This window comes from Bos javanicus, chromosome 21, assembly GCF_032452875.1.
Source record: "Bos javanicus breed banteng chromosome 21, ARS-OSU_banteng_1.0, whole genome shotgun sequence".
Classification (NCBI taxonomy): Eukaryota; Metazoa; Chordata; class Mammalia; order Artiodactyla; family Bovidae; genus Bos; species Bos javanicus.
Genome location: NC_083888.1, coordinates 27,558,164 through 27,584,070, shown reverse-complemented (window position 1 = coordinate 27,584,070; position 25,907 = coordinate 27,558,164). Strand labels below are relative to the sequence as shown.

At 50.0% G+C, this 25,907-nt stretch overlaps 1 protein-coding gene across 10 annotated transcripts in view; it reads right to left on the bottom strand.

The window, feature by feature from the left end:
• APBA2 (amyloid beta precursor protein binding family A member 2) overlaps window positions 1–25,694 on the bottom strand; it is a 140,009-nt gene extending 114,315 nt beyond the window's left edge. For 4 of the 10 annotated variants that reach the window (XM_061394623.1, XM_061394627.1, XM_061394633.1 and 1 more), the window contains exon 1: window positions 25,132–25,366. The gene's annotated coding sequence lies outside the window, so the exon portion shown is untranslated. Of the gene's footprint in view, window positions 1–25,131; window positions 25,382–25,517 lie in introns of those variants that run through there. The other 6 variants (XM_061394630.1, XM_061394625.1, XM_061394632.1 and 3 more) reach the window with 6 other exon arrangements.
• Window positions 25,695–25,907: the final 213 nt, after the last annotated feature.

Below are 25,907 nucleotides of genomic sequence, written 5' to 3'. Positions count from 1 at the left end.
ATTCATGTCCATTGAACTGATGATGCCACCCAACCATCTCACCCTCTGCCACCCCCTTCTCCTCTTGCCTTCAATCTTCCCAGTATCAGAGTTTTTTCACAATGAGTCAGCTCCAATGAGAAGCAGACTCACGTCCAGATGGGCTCAGGGCGGAAAGCAGACTGCCCACCAAGCTGCAACGGTGTGGGGTGGGCAAGGGGACCATCGTGGCAGCCACCTTTTGTTTTTTTAAGTGGGAAACATTTCTGAATGGCTTAAGCAGGATGTATTCTGATGTTTAAAGCTCTATTAAATTGAAGAAAGAGAAAGAATCCATACCTGGCTCCATACAGAACAAGGGAATATCACTAGCCCCCAGATTGTCAATGAATTAAACTCCTTCCCTGATCCTGCAGAGCAGCCCTGGGTCTGGGCATCTTATCTCTGTCAAGCAGGCCGATAGGCAAGCCACTGCCACATGGCCCCACGTGAGCTGCAGATGTCAGCAACGTGCTATCTTCTTTGTTCAGGGGACACAAAGCAGTCCAGCACTGGTGGCTGTGTTCTTTCTTCCCAACAGGACCTAATCGGCACTGTCCTTCTCTGGTGTCTGGTCTCCCTGGACAGAGCAGGAATGCAGCCAACAGAAGCCAAACTATGCAGCTCATAGGCTCCTCCCTGGCTCAGTCAGGCCTCAGTGCACTAAGCTCCCAGCTCAGGATGCAGAACCCAGGCACAGAAGGTCTTCTGCATCTAAAGGTCTTTATATGAAGTCATAATTTTTTTTTTTTTTTTTGGCTGCACCACATGGCATGTGGGATCTTAGCTCCCCAACCAAGGATCAAACTCACATCCCCTGCATTGGAAGGCAAAGTCTTAACCACTGGACCTCCAGGGAAATCCCTGAAGACAAAATTAAAATCACATCTTTTTACAGTCCTATTTAATTTTACAGTCCTATTCAATGCTTCTCACTGAAAAACCAGAAAATGCAAGTTATTCATTTAGTGACTTCCTTTTTTAGAAAAGAATCACATATATGAAACTTGAGACAGTCCCTAAAAATCAACATGTATGATCCTTGAAACTCTAAATATCTGAATTTGAAATCATTTCCTATCAAACCCACTCAATAGAATGCAAACTATTTCAAGCATATATACCATTATTAGTGTATAATAGATAGAAGGAATATGAAACTAAAATTTCAAATGCATGCAGTTCTGTAAAAATGAAAAGAGAAACCTTGTTTCATTGCTATATGCAGAATCTTCAAAGATGATGTTTCAGAAACCAGCCATGGTTTTGACATTTATGTAAATAAATCAGTGACTTCTGTGGTGGTCCAGTGGTTAAGACTTCATACTTGCAATGAGGGGGCCCAGGTTCGATACCTGGTCAGGGAACTAGATCCCACATACTGCAACTAAGAGTTCACACGCTATGCTAAAAAGATCCTGCATGCTGCAGCTAAGACCTGGCACAGCCAAATAAATAAATAATTTTAAAAAAAAGAAAACAAATCATTGTGATGTACTGGGACAAGGTCTATGAGAGGATAATGGTGAGAAAACACAAGACAGAAAAATAAAGTTGGAAGACTCATGCTGCCTGGTTTCCAGAGTTACTGTGAAGCTACAATAATCAAAACAGTGTGGTGCTGGTGAAAGGATAGACAGATAGATCAATAGACTACAGCAAGGAGCCCAGAAATCGCCCAACTTAATAATAATCTACTTATCTTTGACATAGGAACAAAGGCAATATGATGGAGAAAAGATGTAGTTTTTTTAACAGACAGCCATGGGCAAAAAAATGAACCCAGACACAGACTTCAGATTCTTCACAAAAATCAATGGATCCAAGACCTAAAAGTCAAAAACCAAAGCTATAAAAACTGAAAGACAATTCAGCAGAAAACTCTAGATGAACCTGTGTTTAGCAATGACTGTTTTAGATATAACACCAAAGGCATGATCTATGAAAGAAGGGATTAATAAGCTTGACTTCATTAAAAGGTAAAGTTTCTGCTCTATGAAAGACACTGTTAAGAGAATGAAAAACAAGCCACAGACTGAGAGAAAATATTTGCAAAAGACACATCTGATAAGGGATTTGTTATGCAAAATATACAAAGAACACTTAAAGGTCAACAATAAAAAAATAAACAACTCAATTATAAAATGAATCAAAAATATGAAGACACCTCACCAAAGAAGGAAAGAGCCAATAACCATATGAAAAGATGCTTTTAATTTGGGCAATGCAAATTAAAACAGCAGTGAGAAGACACAGAGAACAGACTTGTGGGTGCCAAGGGGGAGGGGTGGAGAAGCGATGAATTGAGAGTTTGGGATTAGCAGATGCAAACTTTTATCTATAGGATGGATAAACAAGGTCCTACAGTGTAGCACAGGGAACTATATTCAGTATCCTGTAATAAACCATAATGGAGGGACTTCCCTGGTGGTCCAGTGGTTAAGAATCCACCTTCCAATGCAGGGGACATGGGTTCAATCCGTGGTCGGAGAACCCACATGCCACAAGGCAACTAAGCCTGCATGCCCCAACTACAGATCTTGCACACCAGAACTGGAGAGAAGCACGAGTGACACAACAGAGATCCTGTGTGCCACAGCTAAGACCTGACACAGTCAAATAAATAAACATTTTTTTAAAAGAACGAAAAAGAATGTGCGTGCCAATGCAGGAGACACAGGTTCGACCCCTTGTCTGGGAAGATCCCATGTGTCACAGAGCAACTAAGCCCGTGCACCACAACTACTGAGCTTGCACTCTAGAACCAGAGGATGGCAACTATTGAGCCCGCGTGCCACAACTACTGAACTGCGTGTGCTCTAGAGCCTGCGCCCCACAACAAGAGAAGCCACCACAGAGACAAGCCCTCGCATCACAACTAGAGAAAGCCCACACGGCAACAAAGACCCAGCATGGCCAGAAGTAAATGAATAAATACAAGGATTTTAAAAGGAGACAAAAGCTGTTGTTAAATGAATAAATAACTTTCACCACCGCCATCAACAACAAAAAGCCAGCAACGAGATACTACTACATATCTAACAGAATGGCCAAATCCAGACCCTGATGACACCAAGTGCTGTTGAGGATGCAGAGCAACAGGAACTCTCATTCACTGCTGGTGGGGATGCACAATGGTACGGCCACTTGGGAAGACAATTTGGCAGTTTCTTAAAAAGATAAACTCACTACTCTTACCACAGATCTAGCAATCTTACTCTTTGATATTCTACTTCCCAAAAGTTGAATATTTATGTTCACACAGAAACCTGCACGTGGTGGTTTACAGCAGTTTTATTCGTAACTGCCAAACGTGGAAGTAAACAAGATACTTCGGTAGGTGAGCAGATAAAGAAACTGAGGTCCACCCAAGGCAGTGGAATATTATTCAGCACTAAAGAGAAATGAGCCATCAAGACATCAAGAGCTTCCTTGGTGGTTCAGTGATAAAGAATTCGCCTGCAATGCAGGAGACCTGGGTTTAATCCCTGGGTTAGGAAGATCTCCTGGAGAAGGGAATACTGGAAGAAGAATCTCCAGTATTCTTGCCTGGAGAATTCCATGGACAGAGGAGCCTGGCGGGCTAGAGTCCATGGGGGTAACAGAGAGTCAGACACAACTGAAGTGACTGAGCACACAAGCACATAGCTGAATCACTGTACTATACACCTGAAACTAACACATTGTCAGTCAACTATACTTCAACTAAAAAAATAAAATAATGTATGTATTTTTCAAAGCCAGACCTAAAGGGAAAAAAAGACTGGTAACTCTCTTTCCCAATCAACATGAGTGGTGTGCTGTCGAAGACTGGAGCACAGTCCAGGTGTCCCAGATGGAAAGTTCCTTCACAAGCAGCTCTGTGGACAAGAAACACTCCCCCCAGCCCACTTCTTTTGACACAAAAGACACTGACGGCTGCTGTTAAGATGCAAGTCACATAGGCCGAGGCAGTACTTTAATTTACTGCCTACCATTAAGGTTTCAGCAGGAATTACTGTGCCAGACACTGTTAACCCGCCAGTCCCTGAGCTCTTCTCATTTCCTGCTGGGTGTTGTTGGACACCTTCTGCTGCAGCTGCCACCCCCGCCCTGCTCATGTGAGGACAGACACCTCCGACCCCACCTATCACAGACTGGTCAGTCACTGGCTGTTGCCAAGCCCTGAAGAAATGAGACGAGTCTTTCACTCAGACTGAGTAACACACTACAGCAGGGGCCACATTCCCTGACCCCGACTTCCTCACGCCACTGCCCAATCTTTTTCTTTATTTCTGACTTTAATTCTTTGGGTGAGGACTTACCTGGTGGTCCAGTGGTTAAGAATCCACCTTGCAATGCGTGGTATGTGCATCCAATTCCTACTCAGGGAACTAAGATTCCATGTGCTGCAGGGCAACTAAGCCCGTGCACCACAACAAGAGAAGCCACCACAATGAGAAACCCGTGTGCCATAACTACTGAGCCCACACACCACAGCTAGAGTGTGTGAGCTGCAACAAAAAATCCCACTGGATGAAACGAAGGTCCCCAAGTGCCACAATGACTCAACATTCTGTAATAACCTATAAGGAGAAAAATCTGAAAACAATGGATTATATACATGTATAACTGAATCAGGTGCTGTACACCTGAAACTAACACAACATTGTAAATCAACTATGCTTGATTTAAAAAAGAAAAAAAAAAGACAAACCCTGTAGGATTCTGCTTATACAAGGTCTCTAGAGTAGTCAAACTCGTAGAGACAGGATGTAGAACCTTGGATTCCAGGGGCTGGGGGTGGGGGAGATAGGGAGCTGGTGTTTATGGGGACAGGGTTTCAGTTTGGAAAGATGGGAGCAGTTTTGTAGGTAGATGGTGGTGATGGCTATACAACGAAGTGAATGTACTTAATGTCACTAAACTGTACACATAAAAATGAAGTGGTACTTCTATGTTATGTATATTTTATCACAATATAAATAACTAAAACAATAGATGCCTTTCATGTCAGAAGACAGAAAGGGGCCCATCAGCCATCTCATCAGCTGATTCTCACAGGATGCTTCTTCTGCCCATGGAGAAGTCCCAGGCCTGGGGTAACCCAAAGAGAAACCTCTGTCTAAACAATAACTTTGGTGGAATTGATACCGAGCAGAGCCCTATGGGGTCCCTGGGCACAAAGCCATTCTGTGTCCCCCATTTCCTTGATTATAGGAAACAGCCTTCATTCAGCCTCCATGACCTTCCCTGATTTCCAAGGGGCATATTCAAGCAGTTGTTAGTCAGGGAAGGAAGGGGATGCAAGACCTGGAAGAAACAAACAGTCAAGAGAAACAGTAGTGCAGCCTTGGAGCAAGGTCCTGATTCCCCATCAATGGATACACACAACAATATCTTTGAGCTGTTCTGCAGATACTGAAATCCCTCCAGGTGGGAGAAGTTAACAGTTAATGATGGTATGCTACCCACAAAAGCATGTAGACTCCAGAACAGTTGGGACCTGAAGGCCGATTCCTTCAGGATGCTGATTCCTGCTTACCTTACCACCAGCCCATCAGAAGAATGTCCAGGAGCTGATCACACTCTCTTACTATAAAACTTCTCACTCTCCTCTCCAAGTTGGGACACATGGTTTTGACAGCATGAGCCTGCTGTGTCCCCCTTTGCCTGGCAAAGCAATAAAGCTCTCCTTTTCTACTGCACCCAAAACTGTCTCCAAGACTCAATTCAGCACCAGTATACAGAGAAGCTGAGTCAAGAAGCATCACTGTCAATGAACAAGGAGCCAGAGTCATTCCAGGAGGATGAGGTGGGAAGCAGAGCTCTGAATGGTGAGGAGCCAAATTTCTTGTCAAAATCAGGAAGAACTACAAGAATCTCACAGGAAGCACCATGCAGGGGGTTCCAGAAAATCCAGGAGCTCCAGCCTCATCCAGGAGCACAGTCCTGCACTCACGGGGTACCTGAGAGAGGCCAGACGTATAATTTATTTATTTTTCATATTTATTTTTATTTACTTTTCTTTTGATTGCTCTGGGTCTTACCTGTGGCATGAAGGATCTTTAGTTGCAGGCATGAGTGATCTAGTTCCCCGACCAGGGATCAAACCCAGGCCCAGCATTAGGAGTGCAGAATCTTAGCCACTGGACCACCGGGAAAGTCCCCAGAGGCATAATTTATGAATGCACAGGAGGATATTTTTACCAGTAGTAAAGTGGATTTTTTTTTTAACAACATTAAGACTTTTTAACAGACTTGGAAATGAAAGGGATCCTGTCTGTACGGGTCAAGACAAGATTATCTTTCTGACACTTCTGAGGCTCCATCAGGATTGGTTCAAAGAGAAAACCCACTGTCTCTGGCATCTGCTCCTCAGGAAAGGCAGATTTTATGGCTGAAAGGGCCACCAGGCTCTCCTGAGTTGAGCAGCTCATATATTCTTTAACCCTGGAACATTTCACGAGCCAGCTATGGGGAGAGACGGTGACCTTGATCATGGGATCAACGGTTGACTGTGGGATCCCTATGCTCCAAATGTCAATGAAATCAAACAGTTTTGTTACAGAGAATGGCCAGGTCCTGCCAGCTTCTCTGGGACCTGTGCCTCCATCCCACCTGGCCCTCACCTGCCTCTGCATCCCCACCAGCATCTCTGGCCATCACAGCAGCCCGTGAAATACCGCTCTGCCTGGCCAAATCAAAACAACTCAGCACTGCACACAAAATGTTTCTGGACAAAATGCAGCAAAATAAAAGCTGCACAGGTCCCAAGTCCAACCCAGGCCCCTCCTTTACCCTCCTTGCCTGGGCCACGGTAGGCCTTTCCCTCGGAGCACGCAGGTGGCTTCAGACCTGAGCCAGGATACACCATGGGGCCAGGACCATGAAGCAGGCTTCAGCGACACATTTTCCATTAGGATACACCATGGAGCCAGGACCATGAAGCAGGCTTCAAAGACACATTTTCCATTAAGCGAAAGAAAAGTGGGCAATTGTGAGCAGCCATATGAATGTAGTGAAATGCTGTCACAGTCCAATCATTGGAAATAAAACCCATCCCATTAGGAGCACTGTAATTGCAGCCCATTCTGCTCCAGATAAAGCTGATGGTTGGAAGATAATGGCTTAAAATTGAAAATCAAAGAGCTGCTCCTCAGTGATTCCCAGGAAATGAGGTGCACACAAGAAGGTTTTACACCCACCCACACAAAGACCTGCCCCCAACCCACACAGAGAATCCTAAAGTCACCTTAGATTTCAAACTTTCAAGTAACACACAACGATATAAGTAAGTAAGTCCTTAACAGTATTGCACTAGCTGAGTTATTGTTGTTCAGTCGCCCAGTCGTGTCCAACTCTTGCAACTCCATGGGCTGCAGCATGCCAAGCCTCCCTGTCCCTCAGCATCTCCCAGAGTTCACCCAAGTTCGTATCCACTGCATCAGTGATGCCATCCAGCCATCTCATCCTCTGACACCCTCCTCTCCTTCTGCCCTCAGTCTTTCCCAGCATCGGGGACTTTTCCAATGAGTCGGCTCTTGGCATCAGGTGACCAAAATACTGGAACTTCAGCATGAGTCCTTCCAATGAATATTCAGGGTTGATTTCCTTTAAGATTGACTGGTGACTGAGTTACCACACTTTAAGGACCGCACCTATCCAGGTCGGGGGGGATCTGACAAAGCTAACCCCACCACCATGAAAAGCTGCCTGCCCCTTTTCATCTCTCAGAATACAAGTTCCAGGGACTTCCCTGGTGGTCCAGTGGTTAGGGCTCTGCACTTTCACTGCAGGGAGCATGGGATGGATCCCTGGTCAGGGAACTAAGATCCTGTAAGCCAAGTGGTGCCACCAAAAATAATAACAGCTAGAATACAAATTCCAGAACCCATCCTAAATTGGAAGGTCCCAACAAAACAGAACTCCTATCCCACTAATCAGGGAAACACATTATTCTCAAATAACAGAGTTCACTAGCCCCCTGGTGTCAGACCTCACTCATACTTATCTCCCACCCAAGGGCCTTGACTTGTCATCCATTCCCACATACTGGGGGCCACTTTCTGTCCACAGCAGCTGTCCCGTTACTACCCCTTGCTATCCCTCCAACCAGAGTTGCTGATACCCCAGGGAAAGAGTGGGTCTTTTTGCTAGATGCTCCCCTACGAAAATATGACATGGCTGGCCTGGTTCTGCCTCCTACGGCTCTGAAGACACCACAGAAAGTCCTGCCGATTCCTCCCACTGGGCATTCTCCTGTGAGTGGAGGAAGTGATCCTGAACAAGGCCAGAAACGGGGTGTCAGGGACCGCAGTGGGGAGTGGGTTCCTGGAAGATGGGGCAGCAAAAATCCAAACACTCACAGCTCCAGCAGGCTCTAGAGATGCAAGATCTTTATTTGAAGGCAATATTTGAAAACCAGAGATACTGTATCTCTATATTTTAATTATAAAATAATAGACAGAAATAATAATGAAATAATACACAGAAACTGCAACTCAGAAAATAGCATGTACCCAAAGAAGGTTCAAAATCATTCCTGAATGTCAGAATCTTAGCAGTGGGGACTTCTCTGGTGGTCCAGTGGCTAAGCCTCTGAGCTCCCAATGCAGGGAGCCCCAGGTCCAATCCCTAGTCAGGGAGCTAGATCCGACATGCCATAACTAAAGATTCCACACTCTGCAACTAAGACCCAGCACAGCCAAATATATAAAATAAATGAAAACAAATAAATAAATGGAGAAAATAATTATTTTTAAAGAATCTTAGAAGTGACAGAGATGCTCACGCTTGTTTACACACAGTGCCACAGACCTGGAGGAAGGGAACCGCGGCAGAGAGCAGCAGGCCTCCTCAGCCTCCCCCACTCGGACTGGACCTCCATCGGGCAACTTCTTTCTGTCTTTTAAGACTCTCAGGATTTCAGAATGAGGCTGAGTAGACGAGCACTTTAAAATTCCTTACCAGGAATTCCCACAGACTTTGCTTTCATACACAGGAAACAGTCCATTTTCCAAGCCCTTGCCTAAAAGTCCCATTTGGGGGAACTGATGTAGATTGTTCCATTTTGGGTTCTTCAACCAGAGGAAATTTTAAAATTCTTCCTTCCAGCTCAACAGAGCGAATCCACGAATCTGCTGCCTCTGAGAAAGGAGGACAAAGACCCCCATGGGGCCTCAGAATTGGGCAGCAGCTTCTCCTTGGATTCCAAGGGCAGCCAACAACGTCCGTGGGGACAGAACATCAGCCAAGCATCTCACAGTGGTGACCACCCTGACCCATGCACTGGGGCGGTCCTGGGTGGTTCAGGAAGAGGGTATGGCATCAATCCAATTTGCCAAACCAACAGAAAAATAAGATTTTCCTTTTTAAATTTTTGGCCACATACTGCGGCATTTGGGAGCTTAGTTCCCAGTCCATGGATCAAACTCACACCCCCTGCACTGGAAGTGTGGAGTCTTAACCACTGGACCATCAGGGAAGTCCCCAAAATAAGATATTTTAAACATAAATAATGACTTGTGGACATGGAACAACAGGCTAGTTCAAATTGGGAAAGGAGTACATCAAAGCTGTATATTGTCACTGTGCTTATTTAACTTAATATGCAGAGTATATCATGAGAAGTGCCAGGCTGGATGACTCCCAAGCTGGAATCAAAATTTTTGGGAAAAATATCAACAACCTCAGATATGTAGATGATACCACTCAAATGGCAGAAAATGAAGAGGAACTAAAGAGTCTCTTGATGAGGGTGAAAGAGGAGAGTGAAAAGCTGGCTTAAAACTTAACATTTATAAAACTGATCACAGCATCCAGTCCCATCACTTCACAGCAAATAGAAGGGAGAAAAGTGGAAACAGTTACAGATTTTATTTTCTTATGCTCCAAAATCCAGAGGATGGTGACTGCAGCCATGAAATTAAAAGATGCTTGCTCTTTGAAAGGAAAGTTGTGACAATTCTAGACAGCGTATTTTAAAAGAAGAGACATCACTTTACCGACAAAGGTCTGTATAGTCAAAGTTATGGTTTTTCCAGCAGTTATGTATGGATGTGAGAGTTGGACCATTAAAGCAGGCTGAACACCAAAAAATTGATGCTTTCGAACCATGGTGTTGGAGAAGACTCTTGAGAGTCCCTTGGACAGCAAGGAGAGCCAACCAGTCAATCCTAAAGGAAATCAAACCTGAATATTCATCAGAAGGACTGATGCTTAAGTCGAAGCTTCAATCCTTTGTCCACCTGATGCAAAGAGTCGACTCACTGGAAAAGGCCCTGATGCTGAGAAAGATTGAGGGCAGGAGGAAAAGGGGTCGACAGAGGATGAGATGGTTGGATGGCATCATCAGCTCAATGGACATGCATTTGAGCAAACTCTAGGAGATAGTGAGGTCTTCCCTGTAGCTCAAATGGTAAAGAATCTGCCTGCAACACAGGAGACCTGGGTTCAATCCCTGGGTTGGGAAGATCTCCTGGAGAAGGGAATGGCAGTCCACTCCAGTATTCTTGCTTGAAGAATCCCATGGACAGAGGAGCTGTGTGGGCTACAGTCCGTGGGGCTGCAAAGAGTCAGACACGACTGAGCGACTAACACTACTACTAGGAGATAGTGAAGGACAGAGAAGCCTGGCATGCTGCAGTCCATGGGGTCACAGTCAGACAGGACTTAGAGACTGAACAACTACAACATCAAATGGCTTGTAAGCCCAGGGTTCCGGTCCCTGCCTATGGGGTCAGTGCCCCAGCACCCCCTGCCTGGGGTGAGGAGCTCCCAGGGAAGGGATTTCTCTCTGGAAGAACATCATCACACCTCACTATCGGCCTGTATGTCCTGGGGAAGCCTCTGAGGCTCTCCACAGGCTCCCCCATTGGTTCTTGGTTTCCTCTTAAAACCCACAAGCAAACCCTGGACAAGGGTCCCCAGGGAGCCTGTGAGCTGGGAGGCCCCAGACAGGTAGCTGGAACGGTATTTGCTGGATGCTGCTCGATGGTGCAGCATCACAGGAGGGAGCAGGGATGTGGAGGAGCAGTGCGAGGGTAGGGGTGGGGAGAGAGGACAGGAAAGGGGGAGGGAAGGAAAGCAGGCCCCCCACACACACCGTCTGTGGGCATCTGAGCCTTTCTAGAAGTCAATCTGCAGTCTTCACCTTCAGCCCAGCCATTCTACCTCTGGAAACATATCATAAAGAACCAGGGGATCTGACAAAAGAGAAGAGCAGAGCTACAGGGTATTTATCCCAGCATCCTTCAGGGCAGAAAACACTCTAAACAAGCCCAGCATCCAAGTGAGGGGCTGGTCAGTGCCTGATAGACAAACTTCCATCGCAGCAGGTGGAAGAACAGCCGAGAGGGAGGCGCGTGCCAAGCTCATGGAAGAATCCCTCCCCCATCCCCACCATTAAAGGTGCTGTCTGTATCACAAACACCTGCCATGAGACCAGCGAGAGGCTGACCACAGCCGCAGAGCCTGCTGTGCCAGGCCAGCTCCCAACAGGCACAGGAGGTGAGGGCAGCACCAATGCACCCATGCCCGGACCCCAGCCTCCGCCTGGACAAACACACCCCTCAGACCCCGGTCCTGATCCTCAGACCACACAGGAGAAGCCGGCATGCTATCCCAGCAGCAGGTCAGGGATGAGAGTCCATCAGGGTGGAGCCAGGAGCACTGCCAGAACTGCTGAGGCCACATGGTGCCACCCCACCCCCTTTGCATCTCCATGGACCACCTCGGAAGAGACCACTGTGCTGTGGATCTCATCTATTTCAGACGGAGCAAGAGCAGAGACCACACGGGCCCAGGGCAGATGTGATGACCACACGCAGGATACAACCCATGAAGCCAAGTGGTCACTGCGTGGGCAGCTGATGGACAGTCTCCCAGCACAGCTGGAGGGGTGTGAGGGGCCGGGGAGAGTTGTGGGCACAGACAGCAAGACCTCTAGGATCTTGGGCAGGGTGGCCAGGAAAGCACCAGGCAGGGGGCCCACAGAACACCCAACTAAAATTTCTGGGCTGACCCAAAGAAGTTGTATACACACACACACACACACACACACACACACACACACATACACCCCACTGACCCAAAGGAGTTGTATACACACACACACACACACACACAAACTCTGGTCTCTTCCTAAAACTCTCTGGTTTCCCACTCACCACAGAGCACATGACCCTCAAATGTTCAGGCTGTTTATGTCCGGTTTTCCTTAAGGGCTCAGCTCCTTCTTTGTGCATAAGGAAAACTTTCATGGAGAGAATGAATCCATATCAATTACTTGACCGGAGATCTCAGCATCCTACTTGGGTTTATGGACTCTGATTTCATTTTGAAAACACAGTGTGTATCTGCATATTAATAAGCACTTGTTGGAATGGCCTCATTTAATCATCTCACATTAAATTAAATATAATCTTGATTTTGATATTATTGTTCCAGCAGGAAAAGAAGCCATGAGTCAGTCAATTTAAAGTTCTCCTTGAAGATTCCAAGATGCTATACTGCTCTTTTTTCCCCACTTTTCATTGAAGTTTAATATAGGTACTGAAAACGTCCTTATCATAAATTTGAACCCACTCATGCAAACCACACGCAGAACAAGAAATGAGACACTTTTTGCAGCAATACAGATGATCATACTAAGTGAAGTCAGAAACAGGAAGACAAATACCATATCACTTACATGTGGAATCTAAAACTTGGCACAGGTGAACCTGCCTACAAAACAGGAACAGACTCACAGACATGGAGGACACACTTGTGGTTGCCAAGAGGGAGGGGTGATGGAGGGAAGGATTGGGAGACTGGAATTTGCAGGTCCAAACTAGTATACAGAGCATGGATAAACAAGGTCCTACTGTATAGCATATGGAAACATATTTGATATCCTGTGGTAACTGCTATATTTAAACTGGATAACCAACAAGGACCTACTGTACAGCACAGGGAGCTCTGCTCAATGTTATGTGGCAGCCTAGATGGGAGGGGAGTTTGGGGGAGAATGGATACATGTATATGTATGGCTAAGTCTCTTTACTGTCCACCTGAAACTATCACAACACTGTCAACTGGCTATACCCCAATACAAAATAAAAAGTTTTTAAAAGATTTCTATGGTCATAAGTAAAAAAAAACAAAATCCTGCCATAAACCATAATGGAAAAAGAATATGAAAAAGAATTATATAATTGAGTCACTCTGCTGTACAGAAGAAATTAACACAACATTATCAATCAACTCTACTTCAATAAAATTTTCAAAAAAAAAAAAACAAAGAATAAAAGAAATGGGACATTGTCAGCATCCCCTAGAAGCCCTCTGCCCTCCTGGTGCCCCTCCAATCACCATCTCCCAAAGGGCACCCCGACATCCCACCCCACATGGATAAGCAGCCCGCTGTCCTTCCTATCAGTGGAGCCACGCTGGAGGAACTAAGGACTCTCATGTCTGGGGTTTTGGCTCAGCATTATGTGCCAGGACTCCTCCAGGCTACTGCACATGTGCAGATCTGCAGGATGTTTCATGTGTGACAAGCCTCGGTGCAAGGGGAGCAGCTGCTGGGGGACCTAGGATTGTCTGTAGCTTGGGGTGACAACTACCTGCCTTGGACGCTCTGGTGCACGTGTCCTGATGGCTCTGTTAGCCTCCTGTGGCCCCTGGAAGAAATGGGCCCCAGATACAGGGCTTTAAACAACTCAAGTTCAGGAGACTGGGAGTCTGGAAGCAGGTTCAGTGACGGAGGTCAAGGCGTCGGCAGGGCTGCTCACCTCCTGGAGACTCCAGGGGTGATCACCTCTGCTGACAACCCTTGACATGTGGTCACAATCCTTGACAGTCTCTGCCTCCATCGTCCCTGCCTTCTCCTCTGTTTCCACTCTCCTCTGCCTCTCTTAGAAGGACCCTTGTGGGGAATTCCCTGGCCATCTAGTGGTTAGGACTTGGCGCTCTCACTGACAGGGCCCTGGGTTCTATCCCAGGTCAGGGAGCTAAGATCCCACAAGCAGAGTGTGGCACAGCCAAAAAAAAAAAAACAAATATATATAATACACACTATGTGTACTGGCAGTTTGGACGTGAAGTGAAGGTGTTAGTCTATTAGTCATGTCTGACTCTTTATGACCCCATGGACTATAAACTGCCATGATCCTCTGTCCACGGAAATTCCCAGGCAAGAATACTGGAGTGGGTTGCCATTCCCTTCTCCAGGGGATCTTCCTGACTCAGGGATTGAACCCCAGTGTTCTACATTACAGGCAGATTCTTTACTGCCTGAGCCACAAGGGAAACCCCAAGATTAATACAGTCAAAGCTATGGTTTTTGCAGTAGTCATGTACAGATGTGAGACTTGGACCATAAAGAAGGCTGAGTGCCAAAGAATTGATGCCTTCAAACTCTGGTGCTGGAGAAGATTCTTGAGAGTACCTTGCACAACAAGGAGATCAAACCAGTCAATCCTAAAGGAAATCAACCCTGAACATTCATTGGAAGGACTGAAGCTGCAGCTCCAATCCTTTGACCACCTGATTCGAAAAGTTGACTCACTGACTCAGGAGACCTCATGACTGATGTGGGAAAGACTGAGGGCAGGAGGAGAAGGGGGCGACAGAGGATGATATGGTTGGATGACATTACCAACTCAATGGACATAAGTCTGAGCAAAGTCCAGGAGAAAGTGAAGGACAGGGAATCCTGGTGTGCTGCAGTCCATGAGATCGCAGAGAGTCAGACACAACTCAGTGACTGAACAACAACGAACAATACACACACACACACACACTATTGGTTCTGGTTCTACAGAGAATCCGAACATGGTTACAGTTTATATACATTTCCCTCCTTGATGACTAATGGAGTTGAGGACCTTTCCATATGGTTATTGGGCCTTTTTAAGGGGTGAAATGTCTCTGGGCCCTTTTTCTCTTCAGTTGTTTCCTTTTCCTTGGACAGTGCATACTTTCAAAATGAGTAATCTGTTAGAACATTTTCCACTAAATACGTGTGTGGAGAAGAAACATGTTTTTGGTGTCAGGCCATGAGACGTGAGGTCCAGGTGGATGCGAGCAACGAGTGGCCATGGATTCTGGACAGTGAACGCCCACCACAGCCTCCAGGCCCCTATCAGCCTGGATGGTTTCCAGAAGGAAAACATATGAGAACCTGAAGACCACTGTCAGTAACCGGGATGAGCGAGACAAAATTCAGTCCCAAATTAATGTGCTATGCCTCCACTCACTTCCTTGAAACAAGAGCTAATGTCATTTCAAGGAAGTGCTCATTACTTGGGACATTAAACAATATTTATATTTATACAAATGCATGTGTTTACGGATTCTTCCGCATCGGTCAGCAGCAGCTGCTGACCAGGTCTGCACAGTGATGGCCTGTCGATGGCTATGGGTACCACACGTGGGAACCATGGAGAGGCAGCCATGCCACCAGCGTGACCTCTGGCTTTCTGCCTTGAAATATTGGATGCTAAATACACCAGGGACTTCCCAGGGGACTCAGTGGTAAACAGTCCACCTGCCAATGCAGGAGACACAGGAGACGTGGATTCAATCCTTGGACTGGGAAGATCCCCTGGAAGAGGAAATGGCAACCCATGGACAGAGGAGCCTGACGGGCTACAGTCCATGGGGGGTCATGAAGAGTCGGACACGACTGACTGACTGACTGAGCACACAAAGACACACACACACACACACAAATACACCTAAGTCTAACTTCTCTTTATCACTGTAAAGGAAGAAAGCTGGTTTGAGACATCAGTCAACATAAACTGCAGCATACTCTCGGTATTTGATGAAAACCACCAGGAGAGTTAGTGCAAGACCTGCTCCTCCTGCAGCAGTAACCACCACCTATAGCAGCCACATGGGCCTTGAAGGCAGAAAGGTCAGCACACAGAGAGCACCCATCCCCCAACAAATGTATCCTTCTCCCAACAAATCTTGACTCCTACAATAACTGCCCTGCAGCTAGCAGGCAGTTTCCACCGCTGGCACAGGGCAGTAAGCCATGCAAGAGGCATTCGCCAGCATCTCAGCCGGGTCCCCCCAAAGCCAGGAGCCTTGGAGAGGGAATGATACCTACCCCACCTGTGCCAGCGCAAACAGCAGGCTGACTAAAAAGGGAAACAGCTTTAAGACGTGTTCTCTTTATTTATTTTTGGCTGCACTGGGTCTTCGTTGCTGTGCAGGCTTTTCTCTAGTTATGGCGAGTGGGAGCTACTCTCCAGCTGTGATGCACAGGCTTCTCATTGTGGTGGCTTCTCTTGCTGTGGAGCACAGGCTCAGTAGTTGTGGCACATGTGCTTAGTCGCTCCGCAGCATGTGGGATCTTCCCAGACCAGGGATCAAACCCATGTCTCCTGCATTGGCAGGTGGATTCTTTACCACTGAGCCACCAGGGAAGCCCTGAGACTTTCTTCTGACCCTTCATTACCCAGAGGATGAATAGCACATCAGAGCCCAAAAGAGGAAGAAAAGACAAGTTGTGAATTCCCAGGGTTTCGGGGCCCCAGAGAAAAGCCCTTCAGGACACCCCTCCAAAAGCTCACCAGTCTGCACAGGCCCCTGGAGCCCAGCTTTTTGACCTGCAGCCTGGCTACTCCCTCCTTCCCCCTGCCCTTGCCCTCTGCACAGCTGGTGCAGGACTCAGTCCCCCTCCCTACAGATGCCAGAAAGTCCCCAGGAGCCTTGGCAATGGGACGAGGACAGCTGCCTGCTGGGGAGGACAGCCCCATTACCTCGACCTGGGTCCCTCTAGACTTTCACACTTGCCAACAATTGGACAGAGCCCTCCCAGCCATCCATCCCTTGTCCTTCCAAATAAGTCAGCGGGGCCATGGAGTTTAACTCCATGTGAGCAAATTAATAACATGACTTATGGTTTGCCAGGGATTTTGTCATTCTTATAGAGGAACAGTGGTGATTTAATCTAGAAAGTCTATAAATCTCTAAAGGGTAAAGTTAAACATCTGAGCTAGCAAGGCCAGGATGTGGACATGGCAGCCTCTGCCCACATCAAGCAGGGAGCTCTGTCCTTTCCCACTCCCCAAGCCTCCCCGACCCGCCCCAGCTCTCAGCACACCCCCCCTCCTCATCCTTAACCACCCCTCCCGTGGTCCACTGGGCCCCGAAGCTGAGTGATGGAAACACCTCCTAGATACATCACGGGACAGAGTACTTATCTTCCCATTTGTTTTGCCCCCAACTACAGTGAGATGCCCCCACACGTCCAAGGCTGCTCAAGACCCAGACGGTCAAGACCCACCATCTCCTGCTCTGACCTGCCCAAACCACATTATCCTACCACCAAACACTCAGCCCTCACCCCCATACTGGGTACCCTCTCCAGACTGGCCCCTCTGGCCTGAGCTCTAGATGGGCAAATCCACCCACTCTTTCCGGATGGGGTACCTAACCCAAGTCCCCCCCGCCCCATGCTGGGTGCTCACACCTTCCACCCTGGGATACTCTGGGGGCAGACACTCTGGGGCCAGAGTCACACTCGGCATCTGATCCCCCCACACCCTCCAGTAGCTCCCCTTCACTCCTCTCCTGACTACACCCAGCTCAAGACAGGGATCAGAATAATGGAACACAGCCGACACTCAGGAAATACCTGTTGGATGGATGGATGGTTGGATGGATGGATGGGTGGATGGGTGGATGGGTGGATGGGTGGATGGGTGGATGGATGGAGCCCCTGGCAAAAGGGTTCCGGGGTAACTAAAGAGAAGAGCACCTGCCCCTGCACTAGCACTGCAGAGACCTCACAGATGAGAGGGCTGGAAGGGAAATGCTAGGGGCTGCCATTAAAGTGCCTGGCACCCCTTTTTCCATTATCAGACAAGTCATCTCATAATGGATAAAAGGAGCAACACATGCAGAGTTAAGGAAGGGTTCCCAAAGCTAGGAGTGGAGAGAATACTGCCATATCCAGGGACCACCCCCCCAGGGCAACTCCCTCATGAAGTGGACGCAGCAAGAGATGTCTCTGCCTTTGGGGAGGCAGGGGGGGTTGTCGCAGCCACTGAGGCAGCACTGTTCTCACTGCTGATTAAGCACAGATCAGCCTGTGATCAAGAAGAAAACCATTCCTTGAGGAAATGCAATTAATTGAAAAGCCGAAACCTGAAAAAGCCCAAAGGAGACACACAATCAAGAGTTCTTGGTCTGGAGGGGCTCCTGCTCTGAAGAGTTTCAGCTCAGGGACATCCCCCCAAGAGCAGAGAGCTGATGGCATGTCCACCCTGCCACACGCCAGCTCCCTCCTGTTTGCCCCTCAAAGGGCAGGGAAAGGTCAGGGGCAGAATCTTTGCTGCACATGGACACAGAGAAAGGCACGTCCAGGCAGGGCTGAGGTCAGACCTGCCTCAGGGACTTGCACTCAAGCAGTCAGGCCAGGTGGGCAGCACCAGGACCCACTCTCCAGTGGTCAGCCACCAGGGTTCACTGCAACCAGAGGGGTCCAGCTAGAGTCCCAAGGTAGCACCTGGTGTCTAGGCCTGGCAGGCGAGCTGGGACACACACACAGAGCACACCCGGCGACTGGCACCGAGCGGGCACTCTACTGTAACAGACGCTCACACACACACCCACATCTGGTCTAGCTCCATCCTTGCCGCAGTGGCCGGCTGACAAGGAGGAAAGAGCAGGCCTTGATGTGCCCCTCTCAGGAGGAGGCCCTCTCTGGCCAGTGGCTGCTGGAGGCTTCCTGGACCTCCCGATTCCCCACCCCTGACAGCTGTCACCGGCTCTGAGTGACACGCACAGATATCAGAACACACGGCCCATCATCACACCGGAAGACCCAGCAACACAAACTGAGTTTCACTGGAGCAACTTACACGCCTGCTATCTGATTGGGGAGGTGGGGTGAGAAATCCATCATCACTAAACAGAGGCACCCGCTCAGCAAACAGGTCTCCTAGTTTCCAAACAATGGATTTTTCCAAGACTTTGACAGACCAACAGGGGAAAACTACACAACATTTCTTTTTCAAACTTTAAACTTCTTATTTTATATTGGGGTATAGAGGTTAACTATGTTGTGATAGTTTCAGGTGGACAGCAAAGGGACTCAGCCATACATATACATGTATCCACTCTCCGCCAAACTCCCTTCCCATCCAGGCTGCCGCATAACGGTGAGCAGAGTTCCTTGTGCTATATAGGAGGTCCTTGTTGGTTATTCATTTTAAACTACATTTTTCAAAGGGAAATTAGCGATGCACATGACAGCTCAGAGAAATTCATGTTTAGAGCTGCCTTGCTGGAGAATGAATTCCATGAATGTAAAACCAAATCATGGAGAAATAAATAAACACATATTTTTTAAAAATACTATCATATATAGGGTTATGAACAAACTCAGACACAAGTGAGCAACTGGACAACAACAAATCACACATAGATACATATCTATCTCCCAAATGAAAATTCTAAATGCCACTAGTGGTCTCCTACTTCCTGACTGTTGACTAATTAGAATTTGTTGAGAACAAGTACCTAAGTATTTCACAGCTGAGTGTTTTTTAGCTGAGTTTAGTCCAGGGGCTGCTGCTGCTGCTAAGTCGCTTGCAGGAAGTGCAAAGAACCCATGATACCTCCAAATGCAAAGAGGAAAACACCTTACAAACCCAGCAACGACAGTTGTGCTGGGCGGCAAGCTCCCAGGCCCTCTTGTTGTCCCCATGAAGGCCCCAGGGTTACCCGTGATGTGTCCATAACTCTCCAACCACCAGTCAGAGCTCAAGGTACACAGTTCACCACCACCAGATTATCTAAGCACAGGCTGAAAATGAGCTCCTGAATTGTATCTATCACATAGGCTTCCCTGGTGGCTCAGCAGTAAATGCGTCTGTCAATGCAGGTGACACAAGTTCGATCCCTGGTTCAGGAAGATCCCCTGGAGAAGGGAATGGCAACCTACTCCAGTATTCTTGCCTGGAGAATCCCGTGAACAGACGAGCCTGGCAGGTTACAGTCCATGGGGTTGCAAAGAGTGAGACATAACTGAGCAACTGAGCACATGTACACACCTATCACATAGGTGGTCACAAGTCCTAGTCATGCCCACCCAGTTTAAAAATAAATCTTATGCAAACTGGGCCCCATTGAGATGTTGAGGGGGGAGATAGGGAGGATGCAGGTGATAGGGGATTGTGGGGGAGGGACATCATGGGCTCTGAAGGCTCACCAACCAATCTCAGCAATGCCTGAAACAGTAGCAGCCTTAAGCAAGTCACCACTGCCTGGTCCTAGGTTACCTCGCTGCCGAGTGAAGACATGCCTCTCATGCTTGGCAAAGAACTATTTAAACAGCACATACTAAGGAAGAGAAGGCAACACACAGAACTGCCCAATGAGGGACTTCCCTGGAGGTCCCTTGATTAAGACTTCACCTTCCAATGCAGGGGGTGCAGGTTCAATTTCTGGTCAGAGAACTAGGATCCCACAAGCCTCACAGCGAAAAAACTAGAGTATAAACAACAGAAGCAATATTGTAACAAATTCAATAAAGACTTAAAAAAATATCTCCACAACAAAAGAATCTTTAAAAAAAAATAAAAAGTGCCCAGTGATGTGTATTTCATCCCAGTCAGTTTCTCCATCCAAAACCACCTTCGAATGCCAGAGTGCTTCCATTTCCAGAAAACCCACAAGATGCAAATATCTGTGTGGTCAGGAGATGCCAGCATCTCAAGCCTGTATTTTTTCTCTTTAATTTTGATCCTTCATGCACAAAACCACAAATGCAGCCCCTTATATCAGAACAGCACCTGAGAGTGTAGGAAGCATGACAGTCTCCCACTAGGCTGCATGTAAAGCCAGCAAAGCTGACCCTTCAAACTCCCAGTAAAACGAAAGAAGCCACAGCCAGCCTGTGACCACTGGCATCCAGGAAGCTCTGGCCGAGCACCAACCTCTCACCTCAGTTCAGTGCTGGACTTCTTCTGGGATCAAAACCAGCCTGGCAAGCGCTATCAGGCACCTATGACAGAGGCTGAGAAAGGCGCCCAGGGCTGGTGGCTCACCCAAGGCCCCAGAGATCAGTGACAGTTGTCCTCCTTATAAAACCAGTGGCCCCCTCCAGTGGGGCCAGAGCACAGGTAGGGAGAATCAGGTGGGGAGAATCAGGTAGGGAGAATAAGAGGAAAGACCAGTTTAGAAACTTAGGTGAAGAAGGTAGGGAACTTGAGCCAGAGGGGGTCTTATTCCCAGCACATCCATGACCGACCGAGGTGAGCGCAGGCACAGCCTGAGAGCTGACCAGCCAAACAATCGAGAATCCCAGAGGAGCTTCCATGGAGGATCAGAACGCCCACTACTGGGGCTGGATGGCCTTCCGGCCACGTGACATCTGGCCTGCCGCCCCCCCACCCCCCACCTCTCCATCACTCTCTCCTGCCAATCCAGTGTAGGCAAGGTTCTGCTGGAGGTCTGGGAGGGACCAGCTGTGAATGCAGCTGTTTTTAGGTGTGGGGTCTGGGGAAGGGAGCAGCAGGGCACCAGGCTTGTACTGGAAGGAAGCACGATGCTCCTGGGGTTTCATTCATTCATTCATCCATTTAACAAGTTGGGCTGAGGGTCAACCAGGTGCCAAGCACTATTCTTGTTTCAGGGACACAGAAGTCAACACAGTCTCTATGTTGGAGTGGTAAGAGACAGAATAAAAGTATATATATCGTAAATTGTGTTAGGTCCTAAGAAGAAACACAAAGCAGGGTTAACATGAAAGGCAGAAATGATGCTAATTTATGTAGGAAGCTGAAATACAGACAGAGAAGTGAGGGTTAACATGAAAGGCAGAAATTATGCTAATTTATGTAGGGAGCTGAAATACAGACAGAAGTGAGTGAGAGAGCAAGCCAGGTGGACATATGCAGGAGGCACATGCCAGGGAGATGGAAAGCAAGTGCAAAGGCCCTGAGGCAGGCAGGAGCTCAGCAAACTTGGCAACTGACAGAGCAGAAGGGAAAAATCCATATTCATCTGGGATGATCAAAGATAGACACGGGCCAAGGTGGCAGGTGGGGCTGGGGTGGGGATGATACAAAGCAAGCCTGGGCAATGAGCCTGCCTGACGGCATGGCTGGGAGCGAGGAAATAAACCTGCAGAAATAAAAATCAGGCTGAGGGTGTGGAGAGGGCCCTGGGGAGACACTGCAGGCTTGAGTGAGGGACACCAGCCCAGCCCAGCCCGGGACATCCTGCAGCTAGCATAGAAATCACAAGTCAGGCAGCAACAGCACCTGCCGAAACGGGGTCGGGGGTTCCCAAGAAGACTCGTGAATCTCAGCCCCACCGAGACAGCCTGGCTGCGTGACAACAAGGTCGCTGTCCTCCCTGGCTCCCTTGTGCATCCAAGAGGACTGGGAGAGAGGAGGACTGCCCACAGGAGAGGCAGGGAAGAGGCACCCATGACAGCCGAGTCAGCCCGTGCCTGCAGGCTGCTCTGAGGCACCAGCTGGAGCCAATCCAGGTGGTGGGTGGGGCCTCGAAAGGGGCCAGAGAATCCCCCTGTGGGCACACAGCCAACTATCAACCACCAACTGGGCACCTAGGCCCCACTTGGTGAACAATCATCTCAGACATGACCAACGGGATGGAGCCACACAACCGTCAGTGTCCACGTCACTCCCCATTCCTGCCAGGTCAGGGCTCAGGAACCCCAGCTCTCTGCCACTTTCTCAAGGCAGAACGCTGCTTTCTGCCACTTGTTCTGGAAGGAAGCCCTCCATGCCAGCTCAGGGCCTCCCTCTGTGGCCACCTGCACCCAGTCCTCCAAATTTCCCCGACACAAACATCTGTCCAAGACTTCAGACCCCAGTGTGACCAGAGGCCCTGACCTGCTGAGTCCCTGGATCAGGTGCTCAGGGCTTAGGATGGGGAGGAGTGCGCAGGCAGAGCTGAAGCCTGGTGGGAGGGGAGGGGTTGTGCTTGTGCCCTGGGGCTCCTGTCCCTCCACAGACCTCAGGGCTGCCCAAGTCAAACAAAGCCCAGCCCGAGGCAAACTTCCCATCACACGAGCTTTTCCTGAGTTCCTCAGCTGTGTCTAGGAAACATTAAGGTGTTTTGGCACTCCCTCTCAGCTCCAGGGGTGCGACTGGTGTCTTTTACAATTATCTTTTATTTTTATCCCGCATTTCTTAGCTCAGTTGGCAAATTGGATTATTTATGCGCCTCCATTTCACAATACATCCCCACCAATTATCCCTGTGAAACTAATTTTTTTTTTAAAGGGTTAGAAGTACCAAGGCAGAGCCAAGTTAACAAACCACAAGTCCAGCCCGGGGCAACCGAGAACACAAGCAAGAGGCCAAAGATTAAGAAACTGACCACACAGGCTTCGTCCACGTGCCAGTGCCCACCCCACCTCTCTTGTTCACACAGGCAGGAACGCGCGTGCGCGCGCGCGCGCGCGTGTGCACACACACACACACACACACACCCCATCTGGTTCAGCCCACACTTCTCCCAGGCAGAGAAGCCCAGTACCCTGGAGATGGGAAGGCAGGCAATGGGGGAGGGGCCCGACCTTGCTCCCCAACCAATGAGCAGAGGTCTGGAGAGCCAGGCCCCACAGCAGACTCTCAGGGCGCCTGTCACTAGGGCCACCACCCAGACCTAGTGCAGCTCTGGAGACCCATCCAAGGGTCTCTCTGCCAGTGCCCACCCAGGAGGCAGCCCACTCAGCAAGCTGACTCCTCAGCAAGCTCCAACTCGCTCACTAACACCCTGGACACCATCCTGAGTGCCAGCAGGCTCCATGCCAGGGTCATTTGCTGCTCAGGAGCCACCAACCCCCTTTCCTGAGTGCAGATGGAGGCAGGACGGACAGCCCCCCAGCAGTGAGGGCACAGGGCAGGGCATCCTGGCTGGAGGACCCTCAGTGTCCCCTGAAGAATGGAAGCCCCCAAGAGAAGGCAAGACCCTCCCCCTCACCTCACCTCACCAGAAGGACCACTAACCCAGAGGCTTGGGAAAGGAGCCATCCACCAGGCTGTGGGTACCCTGCAGAGCAAACTGAACGTGTACCCCAGGAAAAGCTGTGTGGTTCCCACCCTGGAAGCCTTCAGGTCATTATTCCCAAAAACATTATTTTTCTCAAAGAGAAAGAAGGAGGGCATGTGAGGGGCGGTATACTCAGAAAAGGGACAGAGGCTGAAGAGGTCAGGGACAGCTCAGCCTACGGGATGAAGGGCACAAAGGAGATTCCCCACTTGGGGGTTGACCGTCCCCACGGCCATTTATGAGTTGGCTTAACCACCAGATTTGAGGTTGGCCCCTATCAGGCCGGATCCAAACATATGTGAAAAAAATTAAGTCTTCCTTCTGCAAGTAAATACTAAGTTGAGACAAGCAGGTACAATCTCAGCCTCCATGCTCAGCGAGGCTCGGGAAGGGTGGGCCCCTAGCTACCCTCCCTCGGCACCGGGTCCAGGGCAATTTCGACCCCCAAGTCCCCAGCCCCGCGGCCTTGGCACACCGAGGCCCGCTGCCTGGCCCGCCCGGGGCACAGCCCGGCTCGGGGGCGGGGGCCTCGCCCTTCGCATAGACCATCAGTAGCAGCCAGGCCGAGGGGAAAGGGGCTGGGAAGACGGGGCAGGTTCGCGCCGCGCCCCCAGCCCAGCGCTGGCCGCCCAGGGGAACCCGACTGTGGAATTTTTAACTGAGGAGTTTCTCCCGCTGGGCCTCGTTATAAAGGAAAAGGGTGGAGGGCTAGAAAACCGGGGCTCGGCTTCTCGAGTGACAGGGAACCCAGAAAAGACCCCAAACTCGGGAGTTACCGCCCCTCACAGGGACTCAGTACCAGTGCCGAAAGGGGCCGCGGAATACTCCAGCGGCCCGACCAGCCCGGCGGGACCCGAGCGGGCAGCCGCCGCGGGTCTGCGTCCCTGGTCTGCGCCTAGTCGCCCCTCGCCGCCGCGCCCCCGCCCGGGATGCGCGAGCCACCAGCTCGGCCCCGCCGCGCTCGCCCGGTCCGTACTCCTGATCCGCGCGGCGCCCCCCGCCCGCAGCGCCGCCCGATCGCGCCCCCCGCGCCCGTCCCGGCGCCCCCAGGCTGCGGCCGCTCTGGGGAAGGGTCGGCCGGCCCGGACCCCGGTTTACCTGGCCCGAGCTCCGGGCCGTGCGGGTGCACGGCCGCCGCCGCTGTGTCCCCAAGGCCGAGCGCGGGGCCGCCGCCGCAGCTCTTTGTGAGCCGCGCACCGAGATGCTGCCGAGCCCGGGAAGCTGGATAGCGGCGGGCGCGCCCCGAACGCGGCATACGGCACGCAGGGCCGCTCCTGCCCGGCCCACGCAGCGGGGCCCGCGGGCGCACCCCGCACCGGCCTGCGGCTGGACGCCCGCGCCCCGCCCCGCCCTGGCCTCGCCAGCGCCCCTCGCCGGGCGAGAGCGCGCGGCGGGAAGACCAGGAGGAGGACAAAGATGCGTGCGCGCCCAGCCCCCTCCCCGAGCCCTCGCCCCGACTCTCGGCGGACTTGCGGGGGGCGCACCTGGGGCCCAGGTCCTGTGGGGCCGGCCTCGAGGCCCTGGAGAGCACAGATTCCCCGGCTCGCCTGGCACCTGCAGGATGAGGAAACGCGGGGGTCTAGTCCTCCGGCGGGTGGAACAGGTGACAGCGAGGTACCCCTGCGCCGGCACCTGCCCCGGGCGCCACGCTGCCCCCTGGCGGGCTCCCTAGCGCATGTGACGGAAGGTCCTGCCCACCGCGCCCTGTTCGGCTCTGCGCAGAAGTCGCGGGGAGATCACGGCCTCTGAGAGCCCCCTCTGGAGGGCAGGCCCCCAGCGCCACCCCGCCATAGATCACTGGCTGCGTCCCAGGCCCCTGGGAACCATCCCATCACCCCGTTCCCAATATCCTGTGCTGCCCTGGCCTGACCACT